Consider the following 27593-nt stretch of genomic DNA (forward strand, 5'->3'; position numbering starts at 1 on the left):
AAATATGTGCGACTTGTACTGTGGAAAACTTGCCACAGGACTTTTCCCTCTGTGATTAATTGTTCACAAATATTTGGGAAGCTCCTTTTTCATCTCATGCTTGTCTTTCTTCCATTGTTATGAGGAAACTGAAAGGCATATTTCAAGCAGGAGATTATTGGAATTGAGTTATCTGGCAGCAGCAGCATAAAAGATGCAGTATTTTCCTGATGTTTTTTCTCAAGTGATTTTAAAGTGCATAATGGCAAGTTTATTCTTTAACTAAGGTGGGAAGTCTTGGTCTATACAATATCTCTGAATCATCTTTAACTGTTTTTTTCTTGGATATAATAAGTTTCTCTTCAGTCTTAAGGGAAAGAGCAGGTAGTTGTCTTTTAGAGGGCATTTATGTGCTTTGGGAAAGTTGAATTTGGCTCAGAAAAGGTAAGTATTTTCAGTGGTCGGTTCAAGAAAGGCAAGATGTCCACCTCTTTTAAAAGAAGAAATCCAGTGAAATGAAATCAGAGGCTCCCTTGTCTGTGTACTTTCACTTCCATTCTTCTAAGTTTTAACCAGGATTTTACATAAGTCTCTTTTAAGCAAGGCAGTTATTCTGATCCTTGAACTGCCTGGAACAAAATATGTAAGAAGTTTCTCCTGAAACATCAGGAGAATAAATTTTCATGTCTGAATTCCAGTTCAAACTTCAAACTCCTTTTCATCTCTCTATTCATTTAAAAGCATGGATGTCCACTTAAATACCTCCCACTCATCAATAGCCCACCTGAAACTTGCAGATTAGGATGGCAATGTCAAAATCAAATCTGTCTTTCATTTCCAAGGAAGCTTATTGAAAATCTGAGGTTCCACATCTGATTCTCCAACCTGGAGAATCTGATCACTGGGTCTCGACTGCATGAGATATTAAGAAAATTGTCTCCAAGGACCTCCAGGTCTCCTTCAGTTCTCACATGGAGAACTTGTTTAGAACCAGCCAGGTGAAATTCATATTTATGAATATCTGTGTTTTTCTTTAATACTTAACTTTTCCCCCTAGCTGATGGAATGAGGCATGCTGCAGAGTAATGTAGAACAGTTAAACTAACAAGTGAAAAAGTCATTTATATTTTTATATTAGAGGTAAAGGAAATTTTCTCCTTTCTTTTCTCCTTTCTTTTCTTCTTTCTTCCTTTCTTCCTCTCTTTCTCTCTTTCTTTCTTTCTTTCTTCATCAGAAACATGACATCTAAGTGATGGTAATAAAAAGCAAAGAGAAAATGACACCACAGTGTATTGACAGTTTTTGAAAGAAAAAAGAATCTAAGTCTTTGGGATAGACTTCATTGTAAATAAAAGAAAAATAGAACAGAAATTAATGTCTGTGGTCAGTTCCCTACAACTACACTCTTTAATGCAAACCAATTGCATTTTTACCTGAAATATATGACAGATAGCTAGGGCACTAATGTTTTTCTCTGTTAATAAGCTCGATATGGAACAGAGCTCCTTTAGAATATGTACGGTAAAGTGGAAATGCATGCTTTGGTGACTGTTATAAAGCAGGCCAAAGATATGTCAAGTCCAATTAATGTCAATAAGGAACATCTGTATTTAGGCACCCAAGTTACTTAATGCAAACATTTCATAATTATATACTATAGCACACATGGAGCATTATGAGATGTGGTGTCCCAGTGTGAATAATATTCACATTTTTCAGATCAGTCAGCAGTCTTGGTCTGGCTTTGGCTCAGCTTGCAGTCTCCCCGTAAGAGCATTTCTTTATAATATTGAATTAAGTACAATCCACATTTTTTCTCTTATCTGTGAAATCTTGTGGTTGTGGCTTGACTGTTTTTATAAAATGAAAGATCCAAGTGCATGTAAAGCTGGGGTTTGGGGGACTTTTTTTTTTTAACTTTCCCCAAGACATCTGTTTTTTTTCTTACGTGCTTAAAGTCTTGGAAGGAAAGGTTCAAGTGGATGAAGCATAGCATGAAAGACTCCATGTCTACGAGATTCTTCACCTCACCAAAACAAAAAAAAACCAAAAAAAAACCCAACCAGCAAAGGAGTAAAAGAACAACAGTAGAAACCATTTCCTTCACCTGAATCATTAGGTGCACTCTGAAATGGCGGCTTAGCTCAAGTCTGGAGAGAGTGGAATAGATACCAACATTTATAGTCTGGGAATCTCAAAACTTCCTAAATACTTGTAAATTCGAAACCAGCCACGCAGCAATTGTTTAAACAAATGGAGCAGACGCTAGTAAGCTCAACTGCCACCCACACATAGTTTTCTACAGCACATGATGCCTTTTTTGAGCTGGGTGGGTTTCTTGAACTTGGTGGGCCTGTTGGGATGGAGCTCTGGAGTTGTGCATTTGGGATTTTAATCTCCACTTTAGAGGAGCTACTAAAAAAGATGGAAAATTCATCTGGTGCTTAATGTGAAACACATCACTTGCACCGTCACTGGTAGTGCTTTCCACCAGGCACTCCCTTGAGCTGCCCAAGTCCCCCCATAGGCCATCATTCCAGACAGAAATGGCTGCAAATGCTGAGTTACAAGTTCATCCAGTCATTTACAGCCCCATGAAACGGACACAAAACTACTGGCGGGGAAAAACTGGTGAAGCTTCCATGTTAAAAGCAGACTTGTAGCTCAGTGGGCAGCTTTAACTAATCTAACAAGTGCTGATTAATTCAGTCTAGGAAGAAACAGGTGTCAAAGTGAGATTAGAGAAAATGGAGTATCACCGTTTGCTGCGTATCTTGCCCAAGCATCAGTCACCAATATTTCTGCCTTCTTCATCCACCCATTCTGGCAGGCTTTCTCAACCCCACCACATGGACTGCCAAAAAGAACACTACCATGAGCTAAGCTCCCACACTGTTTTTAACAAGCTGCTATTGAGACCCCACCTATTTCAAGAAACATCCAGGCCTGAATACCCACTTCCCACTCTGTATATGTTCTATCTTGTCTGGCTTTGTTTTTCTCCACTTGTGCCTCTGGAATACAGTCACTCCAGGGCAGGGTCTAGTCATCTGTTTGGCACTTGACCTGCTTTTCCTTGTATATTTACTGTTCAGAGCTCTTCTATGAACTTCAGCAAGATCCCTCTTTGGTATTCTGTGATTAATAATACTAATTAATACTCAAATCTATCATGTTGACTTATGTTCAGAGCAGAGGAATGCATAGTCACGTAAAAAGATAGCTAAGTACATTAAAACCTTCAATAGAGTGTAGATCTACATAGGAGAATTTCTGGATACTGGCTTTTTTGTGTTTAACTCCAGGAAGCAGTTTACTCATCTGGAAATTGAAAGTTTGATAGGGTTAACCAGAAACCAGTCATTGGGATTGGTAGAAGGTCTGTTCAGAGCACTGTCCTGTTGCAGAGTGCAAGAAAAGCCTTAACATAAATGTAGCTGCTCTCATAATAAATAATGATGGTGGCCCCTGTAGGCCAACCTGGATGAATTCTGCATGATCCAAAACAGAAATAAAAGTCTTGCAGCGGAGGAAGAGGATTTGAGGTTGTAGCTTCACATTCTGGGATGCTCACAGACTTTGACCAGGTATAGAGATGTGGGATAAATGAAGACCTAGGTATCAGCAGAGCAGACAGCCAGGAAGAGGTTTTCCAGGCTTTGCCTATGAAACCTGCCCTAAAGTCTTATTAATGACTAATGGGAGCTTTGTATCTTCCTCCCATGCACCACTCTGAACCTACAAATAACAGGATTTGTGTGATCCCCCTCCTACATGCTTTCTGCTCCCCCCTAACTTACCAATAAAACCTTGGGAATAAAACAAACTTCAATGTGTGCACATTCTAATTATAAGCAGACAGAAGGAGAGCTTGGATCTAAGCTGGCTGAGATCCAGGGATACCGGCAGAGGGATAAAGAGAGTGGAAGTGGGCCTTGTGCCAGGAGAAAGAGTGAGAGATTTCTGACAAGTCTGAAGGGGAGAGTGATGGCAGAAAAAAACTGCAGATCCATTGAGTGTGGGTGAAGGATAATCATGTGGCTAAGCAGTAAGATTAGGAAGTAGACTGAGGTCTGGAGTCCCAGGTCTGCTGATAGGGATTTCCAGTTTGACCTAGGCAAGACTTATTCCACAAGTACAGGCAAGGAGAGAACAAGGGTTGAGAAGGACATTCCCCAATGTACTGCTCCCCAGGGGAACAGAATGAATGCACAGTGTGCCCCCAGTCTGCCCAATCCTGCACAGGAGGGGTCCCTTTTTTGCATACATCCCAGTGAGAACTTCACCCAAGCCCAGCATATGGGGCTGATTCCCTGTTAGATAGCTGCTGTCCCCCACTGATTTTCTTATTAAATACCGGGGTAGAGAATGATGTGTAACATGAGGTATCCTCCATATCACTGTGATCAGGCTCTCAGCATGGCTTCATGGGTTGCCAGGACCTGCTTTTCTACCTGATAGCAACTGGGAGGGTGACTGGGAATTAATTTCAGTGTTTTGATATCCTTACTATAAGCAAAACATCTAGACCAAAAAAAAAAACAACAAAAAACCAAAACCCAACAGTGCAACAACAAGCAGTAGTAAAACTGATCGTATCCAGGTCTCTCTAATGAGTTGCAAGCACTATTACTCGCTTCCTATAAGACTGTTAGAAGCTTTTTTCCAAGGTTTCTTCTTTAATATTATTGTTGGGTTTTTTTTTACTATTATTATTTTTGGTAGCTATTATAATATCCAAAAGGTTTTCAACAGTATCTCTGGGTACCCTTCCAAGTAATTAATCTTAATTTTTAGGATGGAGACAAACTTCTTATTTATGTTTCAAAGATGACATGACATCAAAGACTTTGAGTATTAAATGCCCTAATTACAGATAATAGGCTGATAAAAAGAGATCACCTGTGGAGTTTTATTAAACAGAAATTATAACTACTTTCACAGAGATTTAGAACTACAACAACCAACCTAATCCCATATGTCAAAAAATTACTTGGGGAAATAGAGAACAACATTTTCTCCAGTATAAAGATATCGTGTACAACTTGAAATTACTAGCTTCCAAACCAATAACTTTACCACCATTCTGAAATTACTCATCACGCTGACCGCTTATACTCTGGATGTTGCTTTGCTTATTCTGAGTGACTTCATGGTTTTTTCCTTCAGAGAAGATGTTTGCCACACTCAGAAGGTCAGAAATGGCATCCAGAGATATTCCAGTCCCTTCCAAATGGTCTCATTTTTCCTCAGGCAGGTTAAGAAAGAGGTTTTATCCATCCTAGATCTTTTATTCTTCCCTAACTCAGGACAGTGTTTACCCTGCGTGCTTCCATTCCAGCATATTTGTAGCTGAGGAATTTGCAGGGTGACACTGGTGCCAACACCTTAAACTGTAAACACTGATTTTCACTGGGGGGAATACCAGGAGGAAACTTATCACAAAACCTCAACGATTTTCCTTGGTTGTGTGGGAGTCTTTAAATAAACTGGGGAAGACATTTAAGACAAAAATTTCTGTCAAGAGACAACTGAGGGGGATCGTGTTTGTGGTGGGACGTTGTTTTTTCAATCCCAGCTGACAAACACCCATATATAATTAGCGAAATCTCTGTCAATATTAATATTACAACTGGATTCATATTTTGTGGGTTTGGCTTGTCCATTACTAGCCAGGGTATGAAACTGGTAGGTTAAAAAGTCTCCTTATGGAAGTTAGTTTATGTTTTTAAGAGGTTTTGAGTGTGTGCAAATCGCCGACAGTAGAAGTATTATAGGACATCCATTCAGAATCTAGAGGTTTCCCAAGGATCCTATTCAAAACACAGCAGAATCAAGCTTTGTAAACCATTATCCTGGTAGCAAGGGGAGGTACACAGTAGCAAAGGCATTTCAACAATGAACCTGAATGTAATCCTTGGTTTTAACTTGCTGGTGACTAATTTTAACCACATACGATGATAACAATTACTTTCAGCATGTACTAGCCTATATTTGTGAGCCTGAGTTGCTACCCATTCCTTCTGTTTTCAGGGTAGTTACAAAAAGTAACCTTTAATCGATGTTCATTTTTTTTCTTCAAAACCCAAAAATGTCTGGGAAGAAATTTCATCTTCATGGTTGAATTCCCAAATTGGCATCAGTGGGAATATTGAATGAGTGAGATATACCAAGAACAGCGTCTGGAGATGATAACCACAAGCATGTTTTCCCCCTGGTAAGAAATCTAGTTTCCAGAGTAGCCTATTCCTCCACACACAGCAGCATATTTGCATTTGGATAGGCCCAGGTGGTGAAATGCCCTCTAAATCTGCCCTGGCACAGACATAAAAACACTCCAAGTACTTCCAAAGATTTAAGCCAAGTCTTAGCTGGTTTAGCAGCAGTCCACCTGGTTTTCCTTTCCTGCTTGCAATAGCCTTTCTTGTTCTGCACACTAAGCCAAAGCCTCCTTTGTCCTACAGTCCATCTGGCATGGTGAAATAGAAAATGATGGTAGGAACTGTAGGCATTCCAGGGTGCTGATGCCCCTGTGGCCAGCAGAGCTTAAGCTGGAACTAACTCTCTCTCTTGGTGGTACTGAAGCTGCTGTGCTGCAAGTGGTGGTATCTCCCAGGTACATGCAGTGGCAAATCCCAGGTACAGCCAGCCCCACTCCCCCTGGCACACTCATCCCATTAAAACCCATGGCACGCTTTGCTAAAGTAAATGGCTCTAGCCTGAGTAATCCTGTTCCAATTTCAATTTGCATAATTGCCTTCTGCTTTCATATCTCCTGCAGTTCCTTTCAGGTAAAGGCTTCTTGCCTTCTTATCCAAGATAGTTGCTTAATGCTAGTTTGCTTTAAGACAGCAACCATATTGTCCCCTCAAGCTAGCTGCATTTCCAAGGGTGGGTGCACATGTTCCAATGCACTTTAGAAAATTAACATATTTTGGAGAGGAAGTATTACAAACTTGCTATCAACACGCACAGCAATAAATCTGGGGTAACATCTATTCCACATGCCTAAGGATGTTCATAGCGCAATTCAGAGGTGCAATTACAGCTCTTCTCCCGAGTTTTAATTTTGCTGTCTTTGCAATTGGTAGCTGTGGCACCCTAGATGTGAGTATAGGTTGTGAATATCTGCTTGGGTCAGCAGCAGGAACCCACAGGGGGAACCCACAGGGCCATGAGTTTGTTAGTGGCACCTGGTTTAGGCAGGGATGTCTGTACACCTGACAAGACTTGAGGAAGAATGAGAAACAGAATTGTTTGCAGCAAACGATTTTGAACGTTCCTCATTGTCTGGCGTGATCCTCACACCTGACACTTGTAGGTTTGCAACAAACAAGAGCAGCGCTTTGAAAAGCTAATGATCAAATTTGCACTGAGGGCAGGGCAAGCAAAGACACGTTTGGTGTGTTGGTCTGGGAAAACTCACAAGAGACGAATAGAAAGGACTTTCAAATAATGCCCTTCCTTTAGAGAAAAAATAACAACAACAATAAAAAAGATGCCTGTGAGGATAAACAATCCGTTGAGTGCAGGTTTTATTCCTCCTTGGCGTTTGCCAGCATTTGGTTCTTGCTTTGCACTCCACCTGGTTGTGCTGTTGACCGTGAAGCCCCAGCCTGCAAGGTTATCTGGAAAACAGGAAATAGCTTGTGACTAATACCATCTCCATGTGCCATGAGTCAGAAATCTTGGCGACAGAAAAAAAAAGGATTTTTAAAAAAGAAAGAAAAAAGGAAAGGAGACAAGTTTCCTTGGCCAGAGAAAGTAAAAGAAAGGAAATGAATTCCCCCCTAAGAGCCTTGTCTGAGGCTGTTGAATGTCAAAGGCAGGTGTCACATGGCTGGCACAAGAAGCCACAGATGAAATTTGGAGCTCTATGATAATCTATTGCTTCTGGTTCAGCTGATTTGACTAATTCTGATGTAAGAAGTACCTCAACCTGCTGATTTCATCCTTCTTCAGAACATGTTTCTTGGCAGCAGTGTTAGCGTGAGGCTTTGTTCACCTAAGATCTCTCCAGGAGAGGAAAAAAAAAAAGCAGAAAGAAAAAAGAAACATACTCTCTTTCAAGTCCTTCTCGCTCTAATTTGGATTCAGGCTTTATGTCTGCCATCTCTAGCCTTGCAATTCACTTATTTTCCTTCTTTTTTACAAGATGTTTTACAAGACTAGAGCTTTGCATTTGCCATGAAGGGAGACTTACATTTTTGGCACTCCCAGTTTTGTTTTTCTATGCATCTCTCTGGATTATAAGGTAAAACTCAGTAGCATAACACTGTCCAAGGGAGGACACATAGCCCGTAGCACTGTCAAATGGGAAAACACATTGTGAGCCGCAGTTCTGGATTCATCTAGGGCAAAACCACTGTTTTGCAATATACCTGCCCTAAATTTAATGTGCAACTGGGCATTACCAAAATCCTCTCCACAACATGCTTTTAAGCCCTATTCCTAGTCATATCGTATGCTAGATCTAGTAAACAGGACTGCATAAAGCCAGTTATTAGCGGAGTCCAGCGACACTTCTGTGCTGGTGAAATCTGTCTCCTAGCTGACGGCATGGCTGCTAAAACGCTGCAGCTAGAAGAGAGGAGAGCAGAGGTTCCCCCGCCCTCCCCCCCCAGGTCTCCCAGGTTTCTTCCACAGTTTTGCCAACGATGTGCTGTGACTTAAATTAAATCAATTAACTTCTCTGTGCGTCAGCAGAGCAGGACATATATTTACTGAGGAGGGGGAGTTGAAGACTCCTTCAGCAGCCTTGTAAAGTGCCATAAAAACCCAAGGTAGAAGCAGCAGTGAAATGCAAAGAGCACAGTATTAGAGGGAGCAACTCACTACACAGCGTGCAGAAAGATGTGTGGGCTGATAGCATAGCTGTGATGTGAGAGCCCTTATTTTAGCCTGCTCTCCATCCCAATCTCCAAAAGGAGTGAGATATGCACATCTTTTCTGCCTCATGCAGGGCTATGGGAAGGCACAAGGAAAACCAGTGGCAGCCCTTTGCCTTTGGCTGTGCAAGGCCAGAGCACACTCTAAGACTCTGGGAAAGATAAGTCAGGAAGAAAGGAAGAGAGGTGGAACATCTCAGAGGGTTTGAAAAACCCAGATAGTTCCAGCACTACTATTAAAGTCCAGTTGCCTAATTAACCCATGCTTATATATGGCTTTCTCAAACGCAACTGTAGTGGCACAAAAACTTAGGACTTCGAAGAGCTCATTACTCTTGTGCTTGTGTGATCCTTGGTGTTGAATCCAAGAATCCAAGGTTCACGGTTTCTGAAATTCACTTTAATGTATATTCGACAGACACTTTGCCTGTTGGGTAATTTTTGATGCAATAAGGTTGGAGCTGCCCTTGTACCCAGGATGTTGCCAGAAGAAAGAGCTACACCCCTGCTAATGACTCTAGAGGAAAAACCCACAGTTGCTACATACTGTGTTTGAGCAGAGTTTGAATCTGTCCAGCACTACAGCTAAAAGAGTTTCAAATCCTGGCAACTTTATGAAGGAAAGGAACATTATGAGGGCATGGGCAGAGCTCTTCTCAGATCCTCCCATGAGCAGCAACAGACTTCAGTGTTAAGAAGAGTAGATGAAGGTGCGGATATGGGACACCAAGAGAAAGATAATTTCTTTTGCTCAGGTGATCCTCAGGAGAGTGTCTCACACATCTGTATTTCTCATTTGTCTTGGCAAGCCCATTGTAGGAGCACAGTGCTATGACATATGACCTCAGATTATCTCACTTCTTGCATGCAGGAAATGCCAGAAGAAGACTAGACCTTGCATTCTCACCACCCAAGGAATGACTCATACTCACAGAGAGAAAACTGGGTTTATCTGGATGCTTAGGAACCGCAATGCACAATCAACATAGAAATGAGAGGTCTGACCTACCTACCCCATAAGCCCACTGAAATCAGTTAAGTTAAAAATATGAAATTAAGATGAGGCTTGAAGTAATGAATCTAATGTACTTAGACTTAACCCACCCCTAGACTTTTAACACAGGAGATTTTCCTGCTCCAGAAAACTTTAGGTTTCTTATCATTGCTGTCAAGGAACTACTCAGGCTTGCAGAAGAAATCTTTAGAAGTTCCTGTTTATCATAAAACCTTCTTCATTGCTTCTGTAGAGGGGGAAAAGCCCGATGTTGAATATCCTTAGGGCAAAAAGCATTTACTTTATTGAAGAAAAAAAAAACTTTGAGTACTTAATTAAAAGTACAGAAACCTATTTAAAAGAATATACTTTGTAAACTTTACAGCACTGTGAAATATATATATATATATTTATTATTATAGATGTAAGAATTTGGAAGAATTTGCTGTATTTTTGCCACTTGTTTACTTATAAGAATTAGATCAAGACATTCTTCACACAAGACACAGTCACAGAGGCTCAAGCCACACACTCGGTGAAATCCAAATCTCTCTAAAGTCAGTGGGAAATTTGCCATTGAAAGTCAACAGTTTTAGTAAGCCAGCCAACCAGAAAACCCCAGATCTAAATGGCTCAATGTATTTAGCTCTGTCAATATGTTCAGCTCTAGACTTGGTTGGAAAATGCTTTATTGTGCTATGGAAACTTCTAATGAGAAAAGTGGAGAGAGGGAGAGTACTTGTTGTTGCCAGCTCCATTTCTGATGGAAAGGTTTTCTCCTGCATGGTGAAGGGATAGAGAAGACTCAGTCAGGGAGCTGGCAGAGTCAGGCACGGTAATTTGGTCATGCCAAATAAGACTTCCAGAAATTTTCTGAACTGTGTAGGGAGCTAAAAAAAATAAAGCAAAAGTTAGGCAGGAGATGCACAATCTAAAAGGAGTGTTCCGGAGTGGGAGAAAAAGAAATGTAAGATCTTACTGTAAACAAAAAATACTTCCTGGATATAAGCAATGGTTTTCATTCGAGAAATTGCCAAACCCTTGGCCAAAAAGAGAGAAGTGAGAAAAACATGAAAGTATCTGAAAATAGGAAAGCAAAAAAAACCCAAAACCCCAAATACAACCAACTTTCAGCAATGAGGGATGAGGAAGAAACCCAGAAGATGAGAAAGTCTTTAGTAAGGATTAATGCAAATAAGCATACGCAGGGGATACTTTAAACTCAAATGGAAAATACTCCACATGCCTTTCTATTGAAATCCCACATATTCCTGTAGAAAACTAGTTACCAACAAAAAGAGCCAGCTGCAGTTTTAAAAAGCTTGCTCTCCATATTGTTAGGGTGGGACATGCTTCCTATTTGCCTAACTTTTAGCTCGCTGGCCAAAGTAGAATGGGAAAAGCAGAGTTTCCTTTTGGCCCAGTTTTCCTTGAAGCCTGGGAGCTGAATTCCACTTCTGACTTTGAATCATTGAGACTTGCTGTTGGAATACAGTCAAGTCACATCCCTCACCTCCCTGCGATTCAAGAAGCCTGGCTTTTAAGGAAAAAAAATATGCAGAAACAGCCCATAAAGGCAGGCTCTGGATCTAAGATGAGTTGTTGTGGATAAACAGATTAAAAGAGTGGAAGTCTGTACAGCAGAATTCACAGAGAGGAACACAGTGCAGTCTCTCCAGTCAGCCAGAACATGTGTCCCCTTCTTGTATTTTTGGAGATATTTTAGCTGTCTTGTGAGACAAACTTGGTTCACAAACTACGGTAATGGAGAAGATGTATTAACGTATCCAACTGCAAGCCTGGAACCAGCTAATTAGCTAAATGGGTCTGGTGTCTGGTTGTAAACTGGGTAGATGCTTCTCCCACCTGGTAAATTCTTTGCATAATAGAGGAAATAAAACCCATTCTTTTTATGAACTTGTAATTAACTAATGTAAATGGGATTCCAATAGGCTCGTTATACACCGTCAGTTTGGCAGTGGTGCTTAATGCAGCTGGCCTGACCCTGACCTGTTAAGTGACAGAGCAAGACACATCCCTGTTAGCTTCAGTTTCTCCACTGTAAAATATGGACAGTGATACATTTTCACTTTGCTTGTGATAAGCCGTGCACGACTTTACTAACTAGTGCTTGCAACACTATTTGAGTACCTTGGATGAACAGTGTTAGAGGGGGTCGCGAGTCACATTTGGCCCTATCCCATTACTGTGTTCTCTGGAAGCCTTTCAGCACACTGGCGCAGAGTGGCAATCACCTCACATTTGCCTGGCACCTCCAGGGTGTCCTTCAACTAGGAGCCATGCAGTGCCCATTGAACAACTCATCTCTGTCGAGGGATGGAGAATCCTTGTGCATTTGTATGTGTCTTTATTTAATGAAGTAATTATGCGTGCTAACGACATTCTTCGAGAAACATCCTATCTAAAGTTTCCCACCATTCTTGCACTGGTAGTTTTCCCCCTTCCCTCCTCCTTTCCCTTATTAATTTATGAAGCAGCTAATTATGATCCCTCCAGGCTAAATAACTGTGCAGTTAGAGATGCACTAGATGAGTGGGTATGGCAAGGCAATGCAAAGCATTTTTCTCTTCGCCTATTACATGTATTGTTTTAGGTAATTAACATCCACTTTGTAGTGGCAACACAGACGCCTTGCTGTCTGTACAGCTTCTTGGCTCAGATCCTTTCAAATACTCCCTGGTACACTCCTTGCAAAACCATGTGAAGTGTTATATAATTCTCTAGGTTGAAAGGCAATTGTGTACATCCAGGTTATTAAAGGGATCTATATATATGTACAAAGCTAACTTTTCAGGCCTTATCCAAGGTATCCTAGGCTTATGGTCAGTTCAAATGACGAAAAACATTCAATAAAACCTTGGGAAGCTTGCTCCCTTCCTCTTTTGCCTGTCCCTTCAGTAGTCTCAAGTTTATACCTAGGAATACTTAGGAAAATATTAACACAAGTGTTACATGTTTCAGGTCAACAGCATGCTCAGCTCTGGACAGTAAGAAAACCAAATTCAGTCCTCATCTGCAAGACATTCCTTCTCCTAAAAACATAGGCACATATGAACTAGCCCAAACTTGGAGATTTAGCAGCAGGGGCACCTTTGTGTTCTTGTAACTGCTCCTACTAACCTTCATTTAGTGTGCTGGAAGAAGAGAACATGGTGGATTAGTGAAGTGGAAAAGACATGAAGCCTAGGGACAGGTAAAAAATGTGCTAAGCTGTGAAGACAGGGCCTGACAAGGTCAGGATAAAGACAACTATGGAAGCATTAAGAAGTCTAACTATACTGTTACCAGTGAACGCTCAGGTACATTGGAATAAACAGTACTTAGGACAGGAACAATTTGTGGGCTCCTAGTAAATAAGTTTATTATTATTATGATCAATGGAGTTTGTGTACCTCTTTTGCACTTACAGACTTTTCACAGTCCGCTGCCTGGGACAATCAGTGCTGTCTCTAAGCTGAGTGAATACCCAGAAGTGCAATAAAAGGCCACACTGAAAGAAGGTCTCTTGCTCCTTTGTGTTTGCACAAACTTTCATTCTGCTGCTGTTTCATATCTGCTCAGGAAGCTAGTAGCTCCTCTTGACTTAAATCTGCTTTTATGAGTTAGTGAATTGAGGTAGAGACCAAAACTCAAGCCCAGAAAGGTTTTACTAAGAGGACCAAACACAATCTTTTTTTGAACTTCCTTTTCCCTTCCAATCAGTGTCAATGTGGTTGTTCGTAAAGTCAAGAATCAGATAGGGCTGTTTAGAGTGTGGGCTGGTGCTCTGCAACTTCAGTTGCACAACTTTGCTCATGGCTGCTGACCTGCAGCACACACAGTATTTGAGCTTGAGCAGGGCCATCCAGTTCCAGCACAAGGTGCCAGCAGAGCCAACCAGGCTCACACAAGTGGAGGATCTTGCCCAGCAAGTAGAAGGACAAACAACACTGAGTCAGGCCAGAAACATCAGTCCCACTCCTAGATGGGACTTGAAAGTGGCTCTCTGATGCCCTCCATCCTTGCACAACATCTTCCTCTCCGGTTTGTCACCAGGGCATGAACTTTGTGTTTTGATTTGGATGAAAAAAATGCTCATCAGCATTTTTCAGACTTGTGAGTATCATTTGCTACTCATCTTTGCAAGATAGAGATCCATCCCCTCCCAGCAGATATGAAATTATTAATTGCTGCTGTAAATCAGCAGAGTGTGCTGTAAGCCAGCCGTGACAAATATCCTGGGGAGCAGCTATGCAAACAAGATGGTTGATAAAAACAGAGGAAGAAATACATGTCAAGATGTGGAATGGAAAGATAAGTTGTTGGGGTTCTTTTTGTAAAAAAAAAAAAGAAATACAGTACTTGATGGGCAACCTCAATGCAAGCATTTATAACCTTTCTTTTTCACTTTTGTTAGTGTAAATTGGAAATGCACTTGGTGAAAGTTTTTCCAAAGACAGAAGATGGATCGGGGGAAGGTATGAAAATATGATATAATGAGCAGCCCCCGGGTAAAGTGTGTGTGTATAGGCGGGGAAACTCTAAGAAGGCCAGAACATGAAGACAGTATAAACTTTTCAAGTCAAAATGTATCAGGTTGGGCAAGGTGGAATAAAAGGTTTCCAGAAAGACAATTGGAAATGGAGTGTGCTGGTAACCATGTGAGAATGAAGAAGAAAGGTGTAATGCAAGTGAGGATACTGAGGAATGTCTGGAGGAATGGATTTTTGGTATGATTAGACAAGGAGGACGTGCAAGATGCAGCTGTGGTTTACAGGTTCCTGCAGGGCAGTGGGAGAACTGTATAGGTCACTCCAAAAGTCAAGTCTCCTGTTTATTTCCATGGGAACTACTACCAGCGCAAAGCACACAATAGAACTATTTGATAGAGCAAAGTCTCACCTAGAAAAAAAAAAATAAAAAATTTCAACATAGTCACCCCTATTATGCATTTTTGCCAGTGACACGGCAATGAAATGCAACAGAATATTGGTGGGAAGATTCAACCTCTATTGCCATCCCACCAACATCCACTTCTGACATCGTTGCCAACATCATAAAATAGGAGGCATTACTTATGGAGCATCACTCATACAGTGGAAAAACCAACATAGCTGCAGTCCATGCAGTGTTTCTGTAGCCAGGGCTATTAATAGTTATTCTCATTCATGAGCTTCAAATTCACTAACAAATTATTTTAGAAAAAAAATATATCCTCTCCATCTGTTTTCCAGCTTCTTTACCAAAATTCTAATTTAAGACATTAACTAAAATGGAAAAAGATTTTCCTTTCATTAACTTTGAGTGTATCCAATTTGTGTTTCATGTGTTTCCATTATTTTTTTCTTCCTGAAGGGTTTGTTTTTCTGAAGCACAATGGAAACACCACACTTATTTCCTTTCTTGTTTTTTCTTTTTGAAACCATTTCTGAGACTTAAGAAAGTGTACCTACATTTTATGAACCTGTCAATGACTCTGGCCACCTTCCAGGTCCCCTGGGGCAGGTATAAGGTAAGCAGTGATACCTAGAAGAGGTACCATTATGATCTAGGACTACTCAGACCTTAATTTTATTTCTTAGCACTGACAGTAAATACAGAGCACTCAAAAGCTCTCAGAAATGGATGCACCAGTTGCATGTTTATCTTTTTTAAAGAAACGTTTGTAGTTGTTTTTCTTAGAAGTATCTAGTTCAAAATGGACATTTAGCAGCTTTTCATAAACACACTTTGTCCTGCTAATGATATACATGAAAGTGCTTTTCTGCACGTTTGATGTTCTGAGAGCTCTTGGTTTGGCAGGCGCCAACTCTGGTTTGAGATATCTCTAGCCACTAACAGCTGGAGGCAGAAAGCAAATCCCGGGGAAGAATCACCACGTGCTTGTCCTCTTCACATGCTCAGCCCTTAATATCTGCTGCTGGCCATGGTTGGAGACAGGCTTCTGGTCTAGGTAAACCTCTGGCTTCACCCAGCACAGCTGTGCTTGTGTTATCACTGCCATCCATTGCCCAGATCAACTACTGAAAAAACAGTGCAAAACAAAAGAATCATAAGTTTTGGGTGATTATAACTTACAGAAGGCACTCATGTTTCTCTGCCAGTTGCAAGTAATGCAGCCCTCCCAGTGCCATGCCTATAAAAGCAAAAGTGTTGTACATTCCCTAGACTCTCTCACAGATTAAAATTAATACTTTGAGGCGTTATGTAAAAAGCTCAGTGACTCTTTTCTGGAAGATGAATAATAGCTTGGCACAAAGAAAAGAGACAATAATTGCCAAATCAAATCAACATGCATAGGTCACTTTGAAAGTAACGACTCCTATTTATTTCCATGGAAACTACAACAGATACAAAGAGCACAACAGCACTACTTGATAGAGAAATTCTCAACTACAAAACAGTTTTCCAACATAATCACCGCCATTAGCTGTGCAGTTTTGCCAGTGATGAATAAGAGCTGCATGCCATGCATGTAAAACTTTGCACCAATGGAGGTGACCCACTGTCCCCACAGTTGAAACGCACCAACCACCACTTCACTGTGCTCACATCCACTGTTCAGTCTCCATAAATGTTAAGCAAGCATCAATGAATGTCAGTGGGTGCTATTTTTTTCTGCATGGAGGAATTCATCTCCACACTTTTGCTTCATACACACTTCCATTTCAGACACCATGATGTCAGACATAAATGACATGAGGTCCCTCAGCTGCAATCTTTCACACAGCAACAAAATGTACCAGAATATTGATGGGAAGGTTCAACCTCCACTGCCATCCACCAATATCTGCTTCTGACATCACGGGCCAACAGAATAAGATAGGAGGCATTACTTTTGGAGCAGCCCTTGAAATGTTAACCAACACACAGAGTAAATTATACTGTTCTAGTCTGTTCTATAAAAGCTATTCCTGTTTTACAAGAAAGCAGACACAACTCAATTGGCTGCATTTTTCCTGTATATTCTGAAATTTCATTTTATTTACTAATGTAAATGCATCCCCTTTCCAGACTCGGGCAATCAGTCTGACATACATGTTGATGGAGGAGCAGCACCACCTCTTTGCAGTGGACTGTGATTTATGCAAAAAGCTTGCTTGGTGGGAAAATGAAGCTTTGTAGGTTTACATTTCATGTATTTGTTCTTTGCATGTTATGAATAACTGCTGTTTCCTTGAACTAACTTACTTATTACTACAGAATATATTTTCCTAAAGGCCAAATCTGCTGCTATTGTCATTGTGCCATTAACGTTAATGTGTCCTGAAGTCAATGAAACTATATAAACTTAGGCAGAGAGTTCCTCCAAAAATAGAAAGGAAAATAAGATAGCAACCTTTCATTTTGAAGCTCCTTTCGCTGCTTCTTTCATATGGAGGATGGTTTTGCTCATGACAAGGCAGTTGTGATCATGGAGCTGATAGGCATATCCATGTACCATTCTGTGAAATGCCAGCTGAAAACCATTTTTGTAGAACTAGCATTTGCTTAGCACAGAAACTGCAATATGTCTGAGATTAACTGGCTTTGGCAAGAACCTCTTGCTGAAATTATTTACAGTAAGGGAGCTGTACTGTAGTCACGCTGATGGTGTTCAGATTGGATCATTCTTCATAGCTCTAATGTCCTGCATTTCAGATGCATTGCTAAACCTGGTGTGACACCACTGAAACCCTCTTGGGTGTTTTGGAACTTGTCTCCCTGTGCATTATTGCCAATATAATAAAGGCGATATTTTCTCAAGGCATGCGATGTGTTCACACTTGATTTATTGCATCCATATTATGCAGTTCCAAAGACTAAACCTCCTCTCGAGCTGTGCTGAGCACATGCTGTAGCTACCACCAAGTCTGCAGAAACCCATAGGAACTTAGCTACTTAGGGTTTTCAAAGTTTCACCTTCAAAGTTATTCAGACCCAATTTCCATATTACCTCAGAAACTCCATATTCTCCACAGATTTGCGAGAATTTTGTCAGATCTAGGGAAAGTTTCCATGTTGCAGCACAGTTTTTCAGTTGAATGGAATCTATGTGGCAATCTGGGGGGCTTCATAATGAAAATTCTTCCAAGGCTGTGCTGTAGAACACAACCAGGAGGTTAGTCCCACCTATTTCCTCATCCTCACACACATACACCAGCAGCTCCTTGTAAAACGTGGCATAAGCCTCCTCCAAGCTCACACAGAGAACATGCTGGACAAAACAGCTTTTTATCTAAGCTCTGTGGGCCACGTACGTGAAATAAAGTTGCCAAACACAAATTAATGTGTAATTATTTTTCTTGCCTGAATCACTTTCTTTCATGTGTCATAACATGCAGAGTAAATAGCACCACACCTTTTTACTTTAATTGTGGTAATCTGATCTCTCAGCCACAAGAAAGCCTTCCCTAATGCCTTCTTTAGAATGGACTTTCAAGGCAAAGTGAGAGCAGTAACTGTAATAATCACCTCTACTTTTCTTTTGCTGTCAAAAGACAGGGGGGTTGTTAAACTAATCAAGAACCAGGACCACACTGCAAAAAATAAGTGCCCTAAAAGACAAGTGGAGGTAAGTGTTTGGCAGGTAATTTAAGGTAATGGTGGGATTTAAAATCCTTATTTGCGTGGTGACTAAATTATTAATGTGGTAAACATAAGACTCAACAGTTTTATAGCAATACCATAATGGGAAATATACCATTTATCTGCTAGAATTGTCTCAGAGTTTTGAAGAACATAAGTAGCAGAACGTGTTGTCTTGGTTTGATCATCAAGAATCTTCTGACCCCAAGTATCATTAAGACAAATAGAATTTCAGTAGCCAGATTTGGCCTATATCGTGTGTTGGGTTCTTGGAAAAGAAAGGAGATAGGGATTTACTCTGGAGCAGAAACTTCTTTCCTTTTGTCCTTATTTCACACCACCTTCATTCTCCAATTAGCCGTAGTTCTGAAATAACATCCAAACCTGATCTTATGAGAAAATTAAGTCAAGCAGAACACCAAGAAGAGTTCCCTATCCAGTAGCTAATACCTGTTGAAGTGATAGAAAATCTTCCCAGTGATGCTGGTGTGTGCTGAATTAGGTTCCAGATACTCACAGAGGTCTTAGGGGAGACTTCAGCAATGGTTATATGAGTCAGTGCAGTCCTGACCAAGCACAGTGGAGGACCTTGCCCAGGACAGCATTCAAGCTTTCATAGTGGTAGAGCAAAAGACCCTGCTGGCCTCCTCTGTTAGCTCCAGAAAAATCATTTCCTTCTGCTGAGGTAGAAGGCAGTAGGGACAAGTAATCTGAGATAGTGGGCAATCATCCATCATTTGTGGCTAAGCAAAGTACCATGAGTCACCTCACGTTCTAGTGGCAAAGAGTAGAAACCTTAGACACTGGCTGGGGTGCCCAAGTAGATAACACAGGAGGGGAGAAGGGAGTAAGATGATGCAATACATATACACTCTTCAGTACACAGGAAAAATCATTCATGCTTTTCAGTTAGCAGTGTCATTTAACATGGTTATTTCTAGTACAACTTAAAACTTCAAGTCACATCAGCATCTTCCTATACTAAACATAGGAGAAAGTCCCTCTCACATGGCTGTTGCATCATGTGAAGTGCTTTTAGTATCATCCTAGGGCCCATGGTATCCTGGTATCCCCCACATGATAGAAACGCAAAAAGGTCATAGATAGAGATTACAGTCCTTCCTCTGTATTCCTCCACTGTGTAATGGAGACACTGAGGTTTTTCTTTGCAGATCACAGAGATCTGGCAGAAACTTTGGCCATCCTTATATGTGTTGGCTGCCCTGTACTCCTGGTAGCTCCTTGGTAGATGTGTTCTGCCAGAGGTTTGAGCTGGCCTTCCACTTAGGTAAGAGTCTAATTACATACTTGCTGCTTTTGCTAGGTTTGTTGCTAACTAGTCACGCTAAAAGCTCTGCAAGCCATCACATGCTAATTCAAGTTAGTCTCTTGACATGTGTCTAGTGTTATTTGTTCCCAGAATCCAAGCAGCAGCTCATTATCTTTTCCATATGCACTACACTTCCCCAGAAGAAGGCAATGCCCAGCAGTTATAGAATTGAAAATTTTGCTGGGGAAAGTTCTGGAAAACCATGTCTTTTCACAACTCAGTACACCATGCCTAGAACCATGTACACTGATCTATCCTACAGTATACCTGGGGGTAAGCTATTTAATTGGTTAAGCATCAGTTCATATATCTTTATATAAATTCTGCACCAACAACATCGTTGAAGTCATGAAGATCTTAGAAATATCTTATCAAACTCTTTTGATGTCAGATTTACCCAGCTTAGCAAGTGGTTTAACCAAACATCCTCACCACTCAATGCCAGAACATCCTCCTCACAATCTAAACAAATTCTGCTAGCACAAATTAAAAACATGACAAGGCCTTCTTTCCTGAATGTCAAAATAAGAGTGTTCTTCTCTACTAGAGGCATTAGACTTAGCATGCTGCTGCTGTTTCTGCCCTCTATTAAAGATTAGACTTCTTCCTCTATCAGTCAGCAAAAGCTCTCAAATTGTCAATAGTCCCTATAGTAGATGACACTGTCTGTGTTTTTTTGTACTCTACTGACAGTCAGGAAGGAGAAAAAGAAGGGAAAAAAGAAAATATTCTGTATTACCCAAGATAAGGATCCTTACTCTTGCAGTCCCAGGAAGGAATTAGCGTTAGCAGGCTTTGTGCAAGAGATGCAAGATGATAGTCATTCAGTTTGTATTCTGAGAACTTCATTGCTTATATAACGTGCTTGGCAAATACAACTGGTTGTTTCTATCTACCCTCCTCCCCCTGAAAAAATGATCAGACAATGTTGCAACAGGTCATATTTTATAGAATTTAAAATGGTAATATTAGATGACTATAGATGGAGCTAATGCAGTCCCAAACGCCACTGTGCTGGGTCTGGCTACTACAGTGTTTCTTTCTGCTTTACGTGTGTAAAATCCATAAAGCTGCACCCAGTATGGGATGTTTTATAACAAGTGTCGCTTTCATCTAAACTAATCAAAGCCATTAGTTTACAGGAATCACAGTATCTGGAGAGATGCCTCCAGCCTTTATGTGAGAACAACCTGTTGTAGATTCAAACAGGATGGACGCCTCATATAAACGTTTAAGCAAATAAAAAAACTGCAAGGAAAACAAAAGGAGTTATAAACTACTACCACCCAGAGGGCAGGTGTAACTTTCACAAGGAAATTCTGTGCAGCTTATTTACACGCTCTGCTGTGTATTGGGAAGGGTTGAGCTATTGAGCAAAAGTATTTAACTCAGAACAAGTACATTTTCTGACCAGAAAAGAAAGCCAGAGTCAACTCCCTATGTCCAACCTGATGCTTTGTTTCAGATCCATCTCTAAGATCAACAGTAGCAGCAAGAATCAGGGAAATAAACAACAAAGTGAAATAGAGAAGCACAAACAATATGTAGTACCTAGATATTAAAAAGATTCTTGCTAAAGGCCGTGTACTCCCAAGATTTCTATTATATGCCTATGACCTTCTTGATTATGGAGCTTGTATTTTTGCTTTAAATTGAATATGTATAGAATATATATATATAATGTATCTAAAATATATGGAATAATTTAAAATAGAGAAATATTTCTATCATCTTCATCCAGTTCAGGTGATTAAGATGCACATGTATCTCATGTGTATACCTCTGTATTATTCAAAGCCAGTGAAAGTTTTGCCTTTATTGAAAATCTCTTGTATAAATGATACTGTTAGTTAAAAGCTGAGTGGCCCGGTATTTGAGGTATTTTACCCCACCTGAAATAATCTACTAATTGAGACTGCTGATCCCAGATAGGGACAGGTAGAGCCCTATCACCACTATTCTTGTGGCTGTGCAAGTGATGGCGATGAAATGTTGTTTTAGCCTGCATGTATTGGCCAGAATTCACAAGAATTAGACATATTTCAGAGATCTGAAGTGATGTCTCCAGATGGTTTTTGCTATGCTCTACACCTTACTCTGCCTGGTGTTCCTGGACTTCCAAGGCTACCAGAACTGTTGGAGAATGACAGTTTTGGTATCACACTACTCAAGGTTCTTCCGTACAACTGTATACTATGCAGAGGATATTGTTTCTACATACAGACGACTTCCTTATGTGAATAAGGAGGAATTAGATCTTCCTTTTCTCTGACAAGAAATGGTGAGGGAATGAAAAAATGTCCCCACCCATTACCAAATTCCTCTCTCACTTCCTAGGAACCTGAAACCATTTTCCAGAAGTCCTCTTCACAGCTGCCAAATCTCATTGATGTTTCTGTTGGGTAAGGATTTACTGCAAGCTGAAGACAGGCTCCTACCAGAGTTTTTTCCACCCCACCCTTCCATCACATATATACATAACAAGGCAGTTATTCATGGTCTGAGCACAAGATGAGATGGAAACTCTTGAAGCTGTAGATGGGATTCAGACAGGCTGGGGAATGTGGCAACTCAGAAAAGAAGTTGGCCAAGAGCTTAGGAGATAGATAAACATCTTGCAGAAATTGTTCTGCTGCCTGTTGTTCTGGTGGCTTATTTTTAGATTGGTGTGGTACAGGATGCATTCTGCCATCCCAGTTGGAAGATGAGTTCTGCAGGGCAGAACACTGGCTATTACTATTATATATATATACTATTATATTATACTATATAATATATTATTATTATACTAAATTTGAGCATTTCTACATCACATAGGAACAGGAAAATCTTAAAGTATTAGACAAAATGAAATGAAGTGAGAGAACAACACTTTTGATCTGCTCCCTCCTCTTTGCTCTTCCCCAGATTTCAACCTCTCTATTGGCAAGGATACTGTTTCCTTAAGGAACCACTCTGGAGTCAATTCCTTCTGTTAAGTAGGATAATGATAGGACCTCCTAATGATAGGACCTCTGTGATGAATACATTAATAAGTAATTAAATAAATTCAATGCTGCTCTGTCCTTCAGAGTTTGAAAGATGAGATACTAATAACCAGAGAAAGATGGACATTGACTAGAAAGTTTTTATCATTTATGTACTGTGTTCTTTGTGAGTCTTATGGAAGTTGTTTATTTTAAAAACCATATAAATGAAGAAATGAAATTACAGTTCTGGGATGGGGAAGGCATTTTCTTCAAAAGAAAGAGACAAGAAGGTTTTAGGACTTGGAGTTCTAGCAGATTATTAGTTCTTGTTATTAGTCTCCTGTTTCTAAGAGGTTATGCTGAGATCTTGTTCTGACATTTTATCTTTACCTCAGTATGTGGGAATCTTTGACAGATGTCTACTGCCCCTATATTCACACATTCATAGATGTCAGTATCTCTGGTATAACTCAATAGATTGCTCAAGCACCAATTGAGTTCTACCCAGTGATCTCAGCCCAAGTTCTGTCGCCATCAGCAATACTAAGATGTCACAGGAAAAGGACAGGAAATCTCACATAGCTCAATGCGTTTTCATAATAAAATTATTGTTTCCTTTAGAGATAGATACCAACTCGTTAACCATTACAGTGAAAAAGGCAAAGTGTCACAGTGAATCTAAACTTAAGTTTAGATTTTTTAGATTACTGTCCTTTAGGACAGTAAGGAAGATCCAGCAACCTGCATGGAAATTAAGGTCTTCCCTTAGCTCACTGACATAAAGCCAATATTTAGCTGTGTGCCTCCCATACCTGTACCTTTATAGATAAAAGATAAGGCTGATTCATGCTGGTCAGCTAACCCATCAGGACATACATCTGGGATTTCTCAACACTGTGGGTCAGGAAGGTATGCAAGTAGTGTCTCCACTCTGTCAGTGGAGTAGATACACAGCCCAAAGGCAACACTATGCAGTGCCCAACTAATTTGTCTTAAACACATCATCAGACTCCCACACTTTAAGTTCAGTACTGGTTTTTCATTAGTGGTACCTGAGATTGCTCAAATCTTATTCAAAGACATATATTTAGAAGGAAAAAAACAACCAAAAAACAAAAAACAGATCAAGCAGTTTTTCATTTCATGTTTGCTTCAACTCATTGGTCTCACTGGTGAGCCAGAGATATCCCCTTTCAAAGAGGAGCAAGATTACTTCATTTATGCTTGCCCTTTTCTTATTCCTTCCCTTAGGTATCTGCTGTCAGGGACAGGATGCTGAGCTAAAAAGCTCCTTGGCCTGACCCTGTGTAGTTGACCTTTCTTAAGCCTGTTTATTACTTCACCTCTTTGCTGACCTCAGCTGGGGGTAAGTGGATCTTGTAGTAGGTTGACAGAAGTTCCTGCATAGGTTCCAAGAAGTCTAAGAAAAGAAGATAGATAGGTGTGTTAATTTATTTTTGATACTTCTGGGTGGAGCCCTCCTACTCATGGCAAGCTGCCATTGGATCACAAACATACTGTACTCTTGCTTCAGAGCCTCCTTTCCCTTCCCCCAGGTTTGGCTTGATATGATTCCCATTGCAAATGTCTTTGAAAATGTTCAAACTGTCATTGGTTGATGGAAAAGTAGATGCACAGCGTGTGACCCCTTTGTGAAGAAACTGTCCCTCCGCTACAACACACACTCAGATCTTGTTATTATTCTCTGTGGTGGTGCCTTTTTGTTTCTTTTTTTGGAAGTCATCCCTACAGACTAGTTGTGATTAAATGTCTGATGTTTAAAGCTTCCATGAGCCTTTAAAGTCCTGTTTTGCAATTTGGGCTTTAGGCCTGGGAGGTCCACAGTTCAAATCTCAGCACATTCCTCACTGCTGTTTTTAATTATGATTTGATATGGACATTATTGCTGCAGGGATCTCTCTCACACTTCAGAACACACAGTTTACTAAAAGTCAAGAGACGCCAATCAAATTGGGTCCTAGTTCAAAAGAACAAGGCCTGTAGCGGCTTCATTTTCTGCCTATAGAAGTATTTGGTTGATGTTTGGATGTGACATACTTAGGGGAGGGGAGGAAAAATGAAAAAAAAATAAGGGTTAGCCTAAAAACAAAAGCTTCTCAGTGGGGTGAGACATACTTAGTCCTGGATCACCTAGGGATGTATTTGTAAAATGCAGTAGTCTGCCTCTCCTTGTCCCTCTTTCTCATCTAACTGTAACGTAAGACTGCATCATTACACCTTCCTTTCTATAAGGCCTGCAGATTGAAACAGGAACTAGTAAAATGATGGAAGAGAAAATAAGCTGCCTTGTTTAAATTTTGTGAGGTTAAACAATTCCTAGTTTGACATATTCTCAGTTCATTTCCCCAGCTCTGAAAATAAATTTTGTAGTCTAAGTCCTGCTTTGAGCATTATCTCTCCCAGGAGCTGATAAATGAAACAGAGGTACTAGAAGAGCAGAGCTCTCAACAGACAAGTGACCATCCCCAACCTTAGGCTTATACCAGGCCTGCTAAGCCTTAATCCTGGCTGGTTTGCAGTTGTTTTCCTAAATCTCAAGATGGCTTGCACATCTCCTTCCAAGTACTCTCTGATTTTAATACATAACACTGAACAAGTGGAAAAGGTGTCTTGATTTCACACCCTCTTTTCTGCTTAGTTTTGGTTTTCTTGGGAGTGGTTCTGAGACATCCCAGCTGAGAAAGAAAGTCCTTTTCACCAACGCATGCTGTCGGGTTGCTGATGACTTTGGCTGCAAGGCAGCTTTGATCAGGACCTCTACACTGGGTTAGTGTAACCACAGACACTTTAGTAAAACTGCTTTTTATTATGTAAACTATACCCATGGCTGCCCTGAATTAAAACAATTTTCAGATGGGAGTCTTTCTATGAAGGGACCATTTCATTTCACTTTGCTTCTTTTCTGGTTTCCTGCATTGAAAAAAACAGAGAGCCTGTACCATGGAAATTGCTTCAAATATTGCATATTCATTTTATGATCTGCTACTGGATTGGTCTGGATCAGCATATTTTGCATCCATCAGGAAGCAAGATTTTTATTTATCAAGCTTTCATTTAATTTTGTGGCTAGAAATAACAAGAAAGGGGAGAAAGGGAACAAAATCTGTATTTTATAGTGGCCTGTCTTGAAATACATAGTGATCTTCAGGAGTTGGTTTTGTAAAATGAAAGAATGAGATTGTACCCTGTATCTAATACTGATGTTATGAAGAGAAAATACTCTGGGTAGGCAGACAATGAGCACAATGAAGGGGTAGTTAGACTAGACTGCTCTGATTTTATTTAGTGTTAAGGTCAACTGGCCAGACAGTGGGAGAAACATTTTAGCATCATTATACAAACACTATATAAATAGCTGGATTTGCATGCTGTGGGATTACTCCTTGCAATTTCAACAGTACGTTTGCTTTCAGTTATCTTCACCTCTACATAAGGGAAAGTAAAAGCTGTCAGGGATGGCAAAATCCAATCTGGCCTCTTTCTTTACAAAAGGTATTTCAAAATCTGTTTTAGAGCTTTCAGGACTAGAAGATTGTTCTCATATTTGTTTATTTGTTCCTCCTGTTTAGCATTCTAATTGAGGATGGTGTGGGTTTTTTATCGTGGCATGGCATTTAAATTATTAGAAACATTCTGTTTTCCCCTTGAGGATGGAAAGGTAAGATTTAGGTGCCCAGCTTTCTGAAGTTCCTGTAATACCTATGTAGGTATCATACTCCACACCTATACCAATACATGTGGAGTAGCTCTCATTTGCTTCACTCCTTTCTATTTTTTTATGGCGTTTATTTCTCTTACTGTGTTACTGTCAGCTACTTTAACATCATAAACCAGAAATAAAACCAGAAGTACACAGGACTGTGAGCTGCATAAATGTGCTAATTCTGCTTTATAGAGAGTCATCTATGACTGTGTAAAGATATACACACAGCTGACTGCAAACTTCAGGACCTGAGACACAAGGAAGTTTTCTTACTTGCATTCTCCAGAAGTTTTAGCAGTGATGGATCATCATCGTAAATGGTGTTTCAGTGTGCATTCTAACATGACAAACTCTTTATTTGAAGGTTAGACTGAACTGTAGCCTAAGCCTCTGGAAACTGCACACAGAGTTATGGTATCATGTTTTGTCAGTGGTTGAAACACTAATAGGTGGGCACACGTTATCCCAGGGACTCTCATTCTGGAATGAGATCACCTGCCATACACACAGATTTTTTTTGCTTGAGATTCTCCACTCTCCTCACTTACACTGTGCATTGCAATTGTGCCAGCTTTAAAAAGCTTGTCTTAATAGTCCTTCCAGCCACCTCAACAGCAAAATCAGAACAAAAAAAGAGATACCTGACTTCAGTTAATTCCATTTTCTCTTCTAGTTTCTTATCCTTCTGTTCTAAGTTATGATGTAAGCCATGATAAAAACACTTACATACTATCAAGGTATCTGTGCTCAGAATCAAGAGAATACTGTCATACTTTGCCAGTTTGCCAGCAAGATTTGCCAGACTTTCCAGGCTTCCAGACTCAGATATCATCATATTAGCAAAGAGGAAATATCAGACATTGGAGAAATGTACTTACAGGAATTCAAGCATCCTTGTTTCTCAGCCAGCTTGTTGTTTTTATGAATGCTGATCTAGTTGCACCCAGCTACTGAAGCAAGTAATAGGCTGGGCATGCCATGACTTCCCACAGCCACATGGATACAGTTTTACTTCCCCACATGCACTTGAACAGTTGTTCAACAATTCCAGCCAAAGTATGGGGCTTTGTGATGTCACTAAGGGTGTGTTACTTGCTCATCTTTCTGTAACTAAAGCTTCTGAGGGATTTCTATGGTCATT

The 27593-nt window shown here is 40.3% G+C and overlaps 1 long non-coding RNA gene across 5 annotated transcripts; it reads right to left on the reverse strand.

Moving 5' to 3' along the window:
- Positions 1–1122: 1122 nt before the first annotated feature.
- LOC107320264 (uncharacterized) lies at positions 1123–27513 on the reverse strand. 5 transcript variants are annotated; one of them, XR_014935722.1, is made up of 3 exons: positions 27331–27513; positions 24072–24148; positions 1123–1224 (listed from the first exon to the last, which is right to left on the reverse strand). It is a non-coding gene; the product is annotated as an uncharacterized LOC107320264 (long non-coding RNA). The 5 variants fall into 5 exon arrangements; XR_014935720.1 differs by having other exon boundaries at positions 24084–24148; positions 27331–27512; XR_014935721.1 differs by lacking the exon at positions 1123–1224 and adding an exon at positions 7498–7607 and having other exon boundaries at positions 24084–24148; positions 27331–27512.
- Between the last annotated feature and the right edge of the window lie 80 nt (positions 27514–27593).

Source organism: Coturnix japonica, chromosome 18 (assembly GCF_054131305.1).
Source record: "Coturnix japonica strain WE chromosome 18, WE-NBRP24, whole genome shotgun sequence".
Lineage (NCBI taxonomy): Eukaryota > Metazoa > Chordata > Aves > Galliformes > Phasianidae > Coturnix > Coturnix japonica.